The sequence below is a fragment of the Mandrillus leucophaeus genome, unplaced genomic scaffold (assembly GCF_000951045.1).
Source record: "Mandrillus leucophaeus isolate KB7577 unplaced genomic scaffold, Mleu.le_1.0 Scaffold563, whole genome shotgun sequence".
Taxonomy (NCBI): Eukaryota; Metazoa; Chordata; class Mammalia; order Primates; family Cercopithecidae; genus Mandrillus; species Mandrillus leucophaeus.
The window spans coordinates 579,564-592,321 of NW_012106064.1; positions in this window are offsets into that span (position 1 = coordinate 579,564).

The following is a 12,758-nucleotide window of genomic DNA, read 5'->3' on the forward strand; positions in this document are numbered from 1 at the left end:
GGGCCTATCATGGGGAGGGGGGAGGGGGGAGGGATTGCATTGGGAGGTATACCTGATGTAAATGATGAGTTGATGGGTGATGACGAGTTGATGTGTGCAGTACGCCAACATGGCACAAGTATACATATGTAACAAACCTGCACGTTATCCACATGTACCCTAGAACTTAAAGTATAATAAAAAAAAAAAAAGAAAGTTAAAAAAAAGTAAGAAAAATTGAACCCTAAAATAAATAGAAGAAAATAATAAAGGTGAAAGCAGAAATATATGAAATAGAAAATGGACAAACAGTACAGAAAATCAATACAACCAAAAGCTGGTTATTTAAAAGAATACAATTGGTAACCCTCTAACCAGATTTATCAAGAAAAAGGAGTATGAGATAAGACATCACTCAGATTATACATGTATCAAAAGCATAAGGAGAAAATATTATGAACAACAAATGCCAATATATTCAATAACTTGTGAAACAAAAAAAATCCTTGAAAGATGTGACTCAACATAAAATAGATAATACAAATATCCATTCTCAAAAAAAGATGTTAAACTTAAGTTTAAAAACCTTCTCAAAACAAAATTTCAAGTCATGATAGCCTCACTGGGGAATTCTATCAAACGTTTAAGCAAAAAAACAAAAACAAAAATAAATTGATTCAACATAAACTTTTTTCAGAAAATCCAAGAGGGAGAACATTTCCCAACTTATATGATGAAGCCAACATTATACTAATTCAAAACCAAAAACATTACAAGAAAGGAAAACTACAAATCAATATTTCTTATGATCACAGACAGAAAAGTAAATCTTTAACACTATTTCAGCAAATTTAATTTCCCAATATATAAAACACATAATAATAAAACATGACTAAGTGAATACAAGATGGACTTATGATTCAAAAAATATATTATGTAATCCCCCATAACAACAAACTAAAAAAGAAAAGAAAAAAAAATATGATCATCTCAACAGATGTCAAAAAGCATCTCACAGAATTTGATGCCTATTCATGATAAATATTTTAGGCAAATTAGAAGTGAACTTCTCAATTTTATACATGGCATCTGTTATGGACTGCACTGCATCCCCCCAAAATTCATATGTTGAATCTCTAACCCTTAATCTGAATGTATTTGGAGATAGGGTCTCTAAGGGCATAATTAAGGTAAAATAAGGTAGCAAGGGTGGGGCCCTAATCTGACAGGATTAGTGTCCTTATAAAGAAAGGAAGAGACAGCCAGGCACTGTGGTTCATGCCTGTAATCCAAGCACTTTGGGAGAGGTAGGATTACGAGGTCAGGGAATGGAGACCATCCTGGTCAACATGGTGAAACCCTGTCTCTACTAAAAATACAAAAAAAAAAAAAAAAAAAAAAAAATTAGCTGGGCGTGGTGGCAGGCACCTGTAATCCCAACTACTCAGGAGGTTGAGGCAGGAAAATCACTTGAACCCGGGTGGCGGAGGTTGCAGTGAGCCGGTATCAGGCCACTGCACTCTAGCCTGGCAACAGAGCGAGACTCCATCTCAAAAAAAAAAAAAAAGAAAAAAGAAAAGAAGAGGCACCATAGCTCTCTCTCTCTCTCCCCACCCCCATGAGAAAATAAATTGCCATTATTTAAGCCACCCTGTCAGTGATATTCTTTTATAGCAACCTGAGAAGACTAATAAAGCATCTCTGAAAAGCCTACAGCTAACATCCTTCTTTATATGGTGAAATACTGAAAGCACTGAATGCTTTCTCTCCAAGTTAAGAAACAAAAAAGGATGTCTGCTATTGCCACTTATATATTCAATATTGTACTGGACACCTAAGCCAGTAAAAGAAGGCAGGGAAAAGAAAAAAAAAAAAAAAGGGCATACAGTTTGAAAACAAAGGAAAAAAATATATTTACAGGAAAAAAAAATTGGTCATAATTGTCCATGCAGAAAACGCTGAGGAATCCACATGAAGATACTAGAACTAATAAATAAGTTTACCAGGTACACAGGATGCAAAGTCTACACAGAAAAATCAAAAGTGATATTTCTATACACTAACAACAAAAATTAGAAATTAATTGTTATTGTATTTTTTTTGAGATGTGTTTGCCACGTTACCCACGCTGGTGTCAAACTCCTGAGCTCAAAGACATCCATCCACCTCTGCCTCCCAAAGTGCTAGGATTACAGGCGTGAGCCACTGCGCCCAGCCAGAAATTAAAACTTTTTAAGTGCCACTTCAAATGACACGAAAATATGAAATGTTTAGGAATAATTGTGTTAAATATACGCAAGTCTTGTGCCCTGCAAATGACAAAACTTTGCTGACACAAGTTAAAACTGACATAAATAAGTGAAAATACAACAACTGAGTCTTTCGGTTTATGAAATACTCAATATTGTTACAATGTCAGTTCTCCCCAAATTGTTCTATTGACCAACAAAATCGAAATTAAAATTTCAGCAGGCTTTATTGTAGATGTGGGCATATTTTTCTTATACTTTATGTGGAAGCACAAAGGACATTAGTCATTAAGGAAATGCAAGTTAAAACCACTATAAACCCAGGGGCCGGGTGGGGTGGTTCACGCCTGTATTCCCCGCACTTTGGGAGGCTGAGGCAGGCGGATCACAAGGTCAGGAGATTGAAACCATCCTGGGTAACACAGTGAAACCCCATCTCCACTAAAAATACAAAAAATTAGCCGGGCATGGTGGCCAGGCTGAGGCAGGAGAACCTCATGAACCCGGGAGGCGGAGCTTGCAGTGAGCCGAGATAGTGCCACTGCACTCCAGCCTGGGCGACAGAGCGAGACTCTTGTCTCAAAAAAAACAAACACAAACAAACAAACAAAAAAAAAGCAAAAAACAAAAACAAAATAACCCCAGTCTACATCCAATAGCTAAAATTTTAAAAACTGGCCATACTAAGTGTTGACAGGCATGTGAACAACTAGAATTCTCATACATTGCTAGTGGAAATGCAAAATGGTTCAGACATTTATAAAACAATTTGGCATTTTTTTATTTTATAAAGTTACACATGTAAACATATACTTACTTCAACTCATCAATCTTACTTCTTTTTAATTTACCCTAGGAAACTAAAAACTTATATCCATGCATGGACCTGTATGAGAATGTTCATAACAGCTTTATTCATAAAAGTCAAAAACTCAGCTAAATGTATGATACCTAAATGTCCACATGTGGATAAACAAATTGTGGGATAGCCATAAAACTGATTACTACTCAGCAATAAAAAGAAGAAACTACTTGAACATGAACAACATAGATGAATCTCACAAGCATTATCCTGAGTGAAAAAAGCCAGACATAAAAGACTATCTGCTGTAGTCTTTTATGTAAAATCTAAAAACTGTTCTGTAGAAAGCACGTCAATAGCTGCCAGAGTTCAGCAATAAAGGAGAAGGATTGACTGCACAGGGACATGAGAAAAATTGTTGTGGAGAAGGAAATATTCTCTACTTGAATGTAGGGGGCTATATACCTATTAATGCATGTATACAAATTGTACTCCAATAAGGGTGATTACAAAAATAAGAAGAAACTGTATTGAAATGTATAAAAAAAATTAGTGAGAAAAAGTCATAGGTATTTCAGTGGAAACGGAAGGAAGGTAAGAAGAAAACCCCATTCATGGCCGGGCGCGGTGGCTCACGCCTGTAATCCCAGCACTTTGGGAGGCCGAGGCGGGCAGATCACAAGGTCAGGAGATCGAGACCACAGTAAACCCCATCTCTACTGAAAATACAAAAAACTAGCCGGACGAGGTGGCGGGCGCCTGTAGTCCCAGCTACTCGGGAGGCTGAGGCAGGAGAATGGGTGAATCCGGGAGGCGGAGCTTGCAGTGAGTCGAGATCCCGCCATTGCACTCCAGCCTGGGCTGCAGAGCCAGACTCCCTCTCAAAAAAAAAAAAAAAGAAAACCCCATTCATTTAGTTTCTAGCTCTTGAACATCCCCAACATGGAAGACCTAAACTTCCTCAGAGCACAGTTTGAAAACATGTTTTACAACTGAAGCATTTTAAATCAATAAGGAAGGCTGTGCTATTCAGTAAAGGTACTAGCCATTGGAAATAAAACATTAAACTTTTGCCTTAAATCATATATAAGAATAAATTCCTTACAGAATTAAACATAAGAATCAAACTTCAAAAAGTATCTGAAGAAAAATTTAAATAATTAATCTTATAACTTTATATAGAAAAAGCTTTTGTAAGCATAGCTCCACAGCCAGAAACCAGAAATAAGGACAAGATAAACGGATATTGAGAGGAAATAAAAATAAAATTAAAATGGACAATTTAGGGGAAAATGCTAAAATATAAATGAGACAAATTATTAATATCCTTAATAAATACAAGGAGTTATTTCATAGAAATAAGAAAAAGTGGCCCATACTAATAAAAAATACGAAAAAGATACAACCAAGGTATTCACAAAAGAAGTGCCATGGCTACTAAACATTTCAAAATGTATTCAACGTCAATAAATAAAAATGCTGAGATACCAAATTTTACCCACCTAGTTACTTGTAAGAGTGTGATAAAGGTGAACTTTCAAATACCGCTGATAGAAGTGTAAACATACATCTTTCTAGAAAGTATTTTGTAATAAACATCAAATGTCTAAAATTTTATTTTTAATTTTAAAATTTATTCTAAATTCAGATAGATATTAAAAGCCATTTCAGAATTGTTCATATGGTGAAAAAGTAGACATTCTAAATGTTTATCAATATCAGATGCCACAGACAGCATTTTTAATGCAAAGTCATTAAAAATGAAGACATAGGCTGTAGGTAGTGGCTCATGCCTGTAATCCCAGCACTTTGGGGGGCCAAGGCAGGTGGATTACGGGAGGTCAGGAGTTTGAGACCAGCCTGGCCAACATGGTTAAACCCCATGTCTATTAAAAATACAAAAATTAGACGGTATGGTGGTGGGTAACTGTAATCCCAGCTACTCAGGAGGCTGAGACAGGAGAATCACTTGAACCTGGGAGGCGGAAGTTACAGTGAGCCGAGATCACACCACCGCACTCCAGCCTGGGCAATAGAATGAGACCCTATCTCAAAAATAAAAAATAAAAATAAAAATAAAAAACAAAAAAAAGATATAAACCAATAATTATTGACATAGAAAGATGTACGAAGCAAGGTGCTAGATAAAATACGATTATATCTTCAGAGTAAACTTACTGAAAAAAATCTATCATCCTACTCACCTCAATCTCATCTCAATGATGTTCTCACCTCCTCTCCTCTCTGAACACACATACGTGCACACACATACACGCTTGCACGTGCACAGAGATACACCTATGGGTCTGGAAAGTATATACTAAACAATCAATACAAGTTATCCATGAGTGGTAAAATTAGGAAAAATTTTATTTTCCTCTTTATATTTGTCTGTATTATCTAAATTATTTATGTGTAATAAAAAAAGATTTTTATGGACTATTTGTAAGTTCAAATTTCAAATTGGGCAAAAGAAAGTAAATTTGGAAGTTTTCTAGAAATTAAAAAATGAGTTGTAGCTGGTCATCATAATCAAAGTTTACATAAAATACAATCTATGATGATTTTTTTAAAGTGTCAGAATAAAATACTAGAAAAATGCCTTGAGGAGTTCTTTCCTACATGAAATGCTACTTAAGGACCTACTAAACAGTGTCCTTCCACTACCCTTATCCCTCATGCTTTAGGTTATGATGACTTTATAGCTCCAATAAAAGATAGCCCAGGCTTTAAGTTTCATTTCATTTAAAATTATTTATCAGCTAGGTCTTAAGAAAATAAAATGAAACTGTGGTTTGCATCTTATTTGAGAAAGATAACCTTGAATCTTAAACCTTCTCTGGCATTTTCTTGATCTTTACTAACCATGGCCAAGGTAGAATGGTCTCATCTGCAAATTACTAAAAATAATCAGCTCTTAGAAGTGACCTTGGATGAAGCAATGTTAAATTGGTCAGGAAATTTTTTTGAGGCATCACTATTATTAACTCGCAATTTTTTCATTTCACTCTGCCACTGATGCTTGGCAGGTTATAATTTTTCATTTTTGCACTTGGATGAAACTCAGTGAAGTAGAGATTATGGAGATAGTGGTGAAGAATTTTTACAATGGGATTTTCCTCATCACTCCATAATATTAGGTTACAAAATGGACCTCTATTTGAGACAACTTAGCTGAAGATACATAATCAGACAAGATAACAGTAATGACCTATAGTATATTTTAAGTTTTTGAAAAGTGCTGCCTTCTATTTAGAGAGTTGATGTTATGACCAATTTGTGTACTTGGAAACATTTCCATTGGTAGAGATGGTTTAGGCTGAATCTCTTTTTGATGTCGTCATACCTTCATGAGATAGTATGCTGGAGTTAAAGAAAATGACTATAAAAACAGAAAACACTTCTCTATATGAGATGTCTAGTGACACGGCTTGAAAATGAACTTGTACTACTACTAATGAAGAAGAGTTAATCTTAAACAGGTGGCAACTATTTTTTGTGCATTCTTTCTCCTTCTTTATTTTCATAAGACCAATTCCAATGCCAGTAGTCAGGTCTGGTGACATGTATCTATACCCATATTCTTTCAGAATCTCCTTTCAGATGCTACTTACTCCTGACCACAATATAATAGGCAGTAAATAAATGTAAACTCTCGTTCCTTTAAGTAAGAGAGGGTAGAAAATTCCTTTAAAAATCAAGAATGATTCTCTGCAACAGAAGACTGTTTAAACAGATAGTTAGGATGGAGGCCTAGAGACCAGTCTCCTCCACTCTGCATAAACTAAGAAATGCCCACTTAAGTCTCCAATTCTCTTATCTTGATTCTACCAATAGCATCCAATTGCATGTAGAGCCAGTCCGGTTTGAATACCAAACTAGAAACAAGTACTTCCTAGAAAAACCATTTAATATCCCCAGTGTATCACTCCATATTCCTTAAAAAGGAAACTAAATTGCTATTCCCGCACAAAAAACATTTGCATTGGGGTATTGGTTCTAACTGTGGAATATTCTGTTCCCCTAAAAATTTATATATTATTTTACCATAGAATATTATGATACCTTCACAATACAATTTAGATATAAATGAATCTTTTACCTGCTCTTTATTTGTCCAACCACTGGCAAAATATATAAACTGAGAGAACAGCTGCATAGTTAAGCACTCTCCTTTGAGTGCCTACAATACCTGAGAATTTAACAGATCACGTGCTTTTGTAGAACAGCTTAGAGTAACATTTTGTTTTAACTAAAGTTGTAGAATAATATGCAAAAATGAAATTAACCATATATCCAGGTGAAGCTGGGCCTCTAGTATAAATGTATTTTAAAAACAACTGCTAAAAATCTAATATCAAATATACACATTTTCTCTATTAATCTGTACATTTTATTAGAAGAATCTTTGAAAGAAGGGTTCATTATATTTCAATAAAAGAAAAATTCTGACCCAAATTTGGAAATCTTTTTGTATTTGTAAAATTATTAAATGTTTAAAGGAAGTCTATATTGTTCTTCTTATGTTAGAAGACAACCAAGTGAAATGTTTACCAACTCCAGATCATTTCCTTTGTTCTAAATTGCAGGCTTTTAGAAATTTTTATAATAAATTTCATGCATAGCATTTCTAGTATTAAGTGAAATAAGCACAAATCTCCATGAGCTATTTCAGTCTTAAGTAGTCAAATAATTAAACTAATATTTTTTAAGTATTTTTGAAAAACCATAAATCTTCTTATAAAAAATAGAATTTGGACACTTATATTTTTATCTGCAAAGTACATTAAATTAGATCTCCAAAAATAAATATCATCTATACCTTAAGACAAATGCTGATTTTGATTAACTCCTTTTTTAAAAATTTTTTGTGTTGTTTTTAATTACTGACTAGCATAAGCATAATAAGATGAAAAATATAAATGGTTAAGTTATAGTTAGGTTTTCTTAAGAAAAACATATCATGGACTCTTTGCAGTAACTGGAAAAGCCTTACGTTAATTCAGAAACATGGCAGACATTTTCTACATTAGAGTACACAGGCATACTACCTGGGAGATGCCAAACACTGTCTCGTATCCTATATGTCCCTTGATGCCTTACAAATTTTATCTTCAACTCTCAGAAATCTAAGCATAGCCAAATAGTGCATTCCAATTTGCGTTGTTTCCACATTGAATACCCCATCCCTCTACATTGTCAAAGTTTTCTGAAAGCAGTAATATGAAAGACTTTTTTTTTTTTTTTTTTTTTTTTTAAGACGGAGTATCACTCTGTCATCCAGGTTGGAGTGCAGTGGCACGATGTCAGCTCACTGCAACCTCCACCTCCCAGGTTCAAGCAACTCTCTTGCCTCAGCCTCCTGAGTAGCTGAGACTACAGGCATGCGCCACCACACCTGGATAATTTTTGTATTTTTTGTAGAGTCAGAGTTTCACCATGTTGGCCAGGCTGGTCTCGAACTTCTGACCTCGTGATCCACCCAACTCGGCCTCTCAAATTGCTAGGATTACAGACATGAGCCACCGTACATGGCAAGATTATTTTTTATTCGTATCAAGCTTGCTACATAACACCCTGGAAACACAACAGTTAGAAAAGCATAACATTGCTGAAAATTTGGAAAAATTATTACTCTCCCTATTAACAGTTTCCCTATTCAAGACAGCCAGGTTTAATATGCATACATGTGAATACTAAATAAATATTCAAATGAAAATAACTGACTAATAAAAATTACAATTTAAAAAATAAAAGATTTGAGGTAATTTAATGACCATAAATAATGTGTGTCATAATGCTATTTATTAGGCCATTGCAACAGTTATTAAATGAGTATGATGCCTTTCAAGAGTAGAAGTACTGCAGGTAGGACAGCAGAAGAAATTTTGTGCAGTTAAAAAAATTAAAAAGTATCACAGGAATGTAAATTTGAAGTGAACTATAACTGTTATATTTTCTAACAACAACAACAAAAAATCCATTTAGAGCAATGTTTTTTAAGCATGGTTAACCTGAAATTAAGAAAATGTATACTTTGCAAATCAGACAGTATGTCTTATTTAACAGATGACTGCTTTCAGGCTATCATGGGAAAATAATGGAAGGGAAAACACTAGTCTTCAAGCATGCATTAAAGTCTTCTATTCTGCTTCAGAGGAGAAAAGAGTAACTTTCACTTTAGCTTCTCTATTTTCCTTCTTAACCTATAAAATAAAAAACTAATCCAAGAAAAATAAACTTAACATGATCAAAAAATAGCTCTTACATAAGCAATCTTTAATTCGAAACTATAATAAACTACTGCTAAAGAAGAGAAAGACAGAAAATTATAAACAAGTAAAAGAAATGAGAGAATATATTAAAAATTAATGAAACAAAAAATGGAAAACAGTAGAAAATTCAATGATATCAAAAATTGATTCTTTGAAAGAATTAGGTGGAGAACAATAAACTTCTAGCCAGATTAATGAGAGCAAAAAAAAGAAAAAAGATATAAATTACCAGTATAAGAAATCAGAAATAAGGCATCACTCCAAATGCTACAGCCATTATAGTATTAAGAGAATATTATGAAAAATTTTCAACCAATACATTCTACAACTTAGATGAAATGGAAAAAAAATTCTTTAAAGACACAAACTGCCAAAGTTCATTCAAGAATAAATAAATAGCCATTTGTTGTCCTATACCTTTTAAAGAAATTGAATTTATAGTTAAAACTCTTCCCAAAAATAAAAATCCAGACCCAGATGGCTTCACTGGCAAAAAATTCCTAAATACTTAAAAAGCAAAGTCTCAAAATCTACCAGAAAACTAAAAGGAAGGAATATTTCTCAACATTTTTGTGGCCAGCATTATCCTACTACTATCATAGTGCAAGAAAAAAAATTGAGACCTATATGCCTTATGTAAGCAAATGTAAAAATTAAAATAAAATTTTATCCAGTACAGGCCAGGCACAGTGGTGGGTGCCTATAATACTAACTACTTGAAAGGCTGAGGCTCGAGAATTGTTTGAACCCGGGCAGAGGAGGTTGCAGTGAGGTGAGATTGTGCCACTGCAGTCCAGCCTGGGTGACAGAGCAACACTAAATCTCAAAAAAAAAAAAAAAAAAAAAAAAATTTATCCAATAGAATCCAAAAATATAATGACCAAGGTGAATTTAGCCATTTATCCCAGGGATGCAAGGTCAGCTTAACATTTAAAAAGTAATCAATATAATTCACCATAATAACAGATTGATAAAGAAAAAATACGATATTTTCAATGCATGCAGGAAAATTATTTACACAATCCCATATCCATTCACAATAAAATTTCTCAGTATACTAGGAATAGAAGGATAGGAATAGAAGGAAACTTCCTCAACATGATAAAGGCATTTAAAAAAAACAATGTCCATTTAACATCACATTTAATAGTAAAAGAGTGAATGTTTTCCTCCCAAAATCAGGAAGAACACAAAGTTGTTTGATCTTATAACTTTGATATAACATTACACTGGAGGTTCTAGCCAGGGTGCATGTGTGTTTGGGGAGTAGGAGGAGGGGAAAAAATAAAATACATTCAGATTGGGAAGGAAGAACCAAAACTGTCTTTATAAGTGATCATATAGGACATGATCATCTATTACAGACAACCCAAAAGAATTTACCAAAAATGGCTATTGCAAATAAATGATTTTAGTAAGGTGGTAGGATCCAAGATCCACATATAATATATAAAACTATATTTCTATATGCTGGCAACAAATAATCAGAAATTCGAATTTAGAAAAATAAAGTCATCTGAAATCACATCAAAATTATGAAATATTTAAAGATAAATTTGACAAAAGGTGTACAAGACCTATAAAGTGAAAATAAAACATTGCCAAGAGAAATAAAAAAGATATATGTAAACAGAGAGGCACACCTTTTTTCAAGGGTCAGAAGACGCAATAGCATTAAAATGACAATTCTCCCCAAACTGATGCATATATTCAACATATTCTGAACAAAATCCCAGCAGGATTTTTACAGAAATTTAAAAACTTATTCTAAAATTCACGTAGAAGTCCAAAGAACCTAGACTAGCCAAAATAACTTTGAAAATAAAGAACAAATTTGTAGTTAGGCTAACTCTACCTTATTAGAAGACTTATTATAAAGCTATAGTAGCAAAGAAAGTACAGTATCAGTTTAGAGATAGCCAAATAGACCAATGGAATAAAAGAGAGATTCCAACGAGAGACCCACATATACATGGACAACTGATTTCTTTACCAATAAAAAAAAGACAATTTAGTGGAAAATGGATAGTCTTTTCAATAACTGATGGTGAAACGATTAAAAATCCATATGCAAACAAAAAGAAAAGGCAAGTTGACCCATAATTTAATACATAAAAAATATTTAAAATGGATCACAGATCTAAACTTAAAACTGTAAAACTTTTAGAATAATACATACAAGAAAAGCTTTGTGTGCTTGGGATAGGGATAGGCAACGATGTCTTAGTATAACACCATAAAAGCACACTCTATAAAAGAACAAAGTGGAAAACTGAGTTGCTTCAAAATGAAATACTTCTGCTATTTAAATGACACTGTTAAAACAATGAAAAGACAAGTCACAGGATAGGAGAATATATTTGCAAATTATGTATCTGACAAACTTGTATCCAAAATGTAGGAGGAACCCTTATATCTCAACAACATAAAGAACTTTCAAAACTTAACAAAAACCCAATTGAAAATCTGATAACAGATTTACACAGACATTTCATCAAAGAAGATACAATAGTTTCCCTTATCCCAGGAGAATATGTTCCAAGATCCTCAGTGAATGCCTAAAACCACAAATAGTACCAAATCCTACATATATATTTTCCTATACATACATGCCTACAATAAAGTTTAATTTATGAATTAGACACAGTCTAATAACAGTATAATTAACAATTATAACTTTGCATAATTAACAATTATAACATGAAAAAGGTTAATTACAATAATACACTTTAATAAAAGTTTTATGACTATATTATCTATCTCAAAATATCTTACTGTTCTGGACTTACCCTAGTTTTCGTTTACTGCAGGTTACTAAAACCATGGAAAGTGAAAATGAGGATAAGGGTGGACAATTGTAAACGGATGGCAAATAAGCAAATGTAAACATGTTCAACATTAGTAATCATTAGGGAAATGCACATTAAAACCACAAAGGGATACCACTATGCTTCTATTAGAATAGTTAAATATAACCACACCATAGGAAGTGTTAGCAAGATGTGGAGAATATAGAACTCTCATACACTGCAGACTGAGATGTAAATGTACATCCACTTTGGAAAATAGTTTGATAGTTTCTTTAAAAGATAAACTATATATAAACATACATAAACTATATATAAACATATATATGGTTATCTTTTAAATAAACTATAATATATACATTATGCAATCCAGCCATTCCCCTTATTTTCCCAAGAGAAATAAAAGCATAGGTCTATACACAGTCTTATACCTGAATGTTCCTAGCAGCTTTATTTGTAAGAGCCAAAAACTGGAAAGTCTCAAATGTTTATTAACAAGGAAAAAGATTAACAAATGGAAGCTTACTAAAGCTTATCTATACAATGGAATACTACTCCACAAAAATATTTTTAAACATAAATGATTAATACACAATGATATGCATGAATCGCAAAACTATGACTAAAGAAGCCATAAAGAGCATAT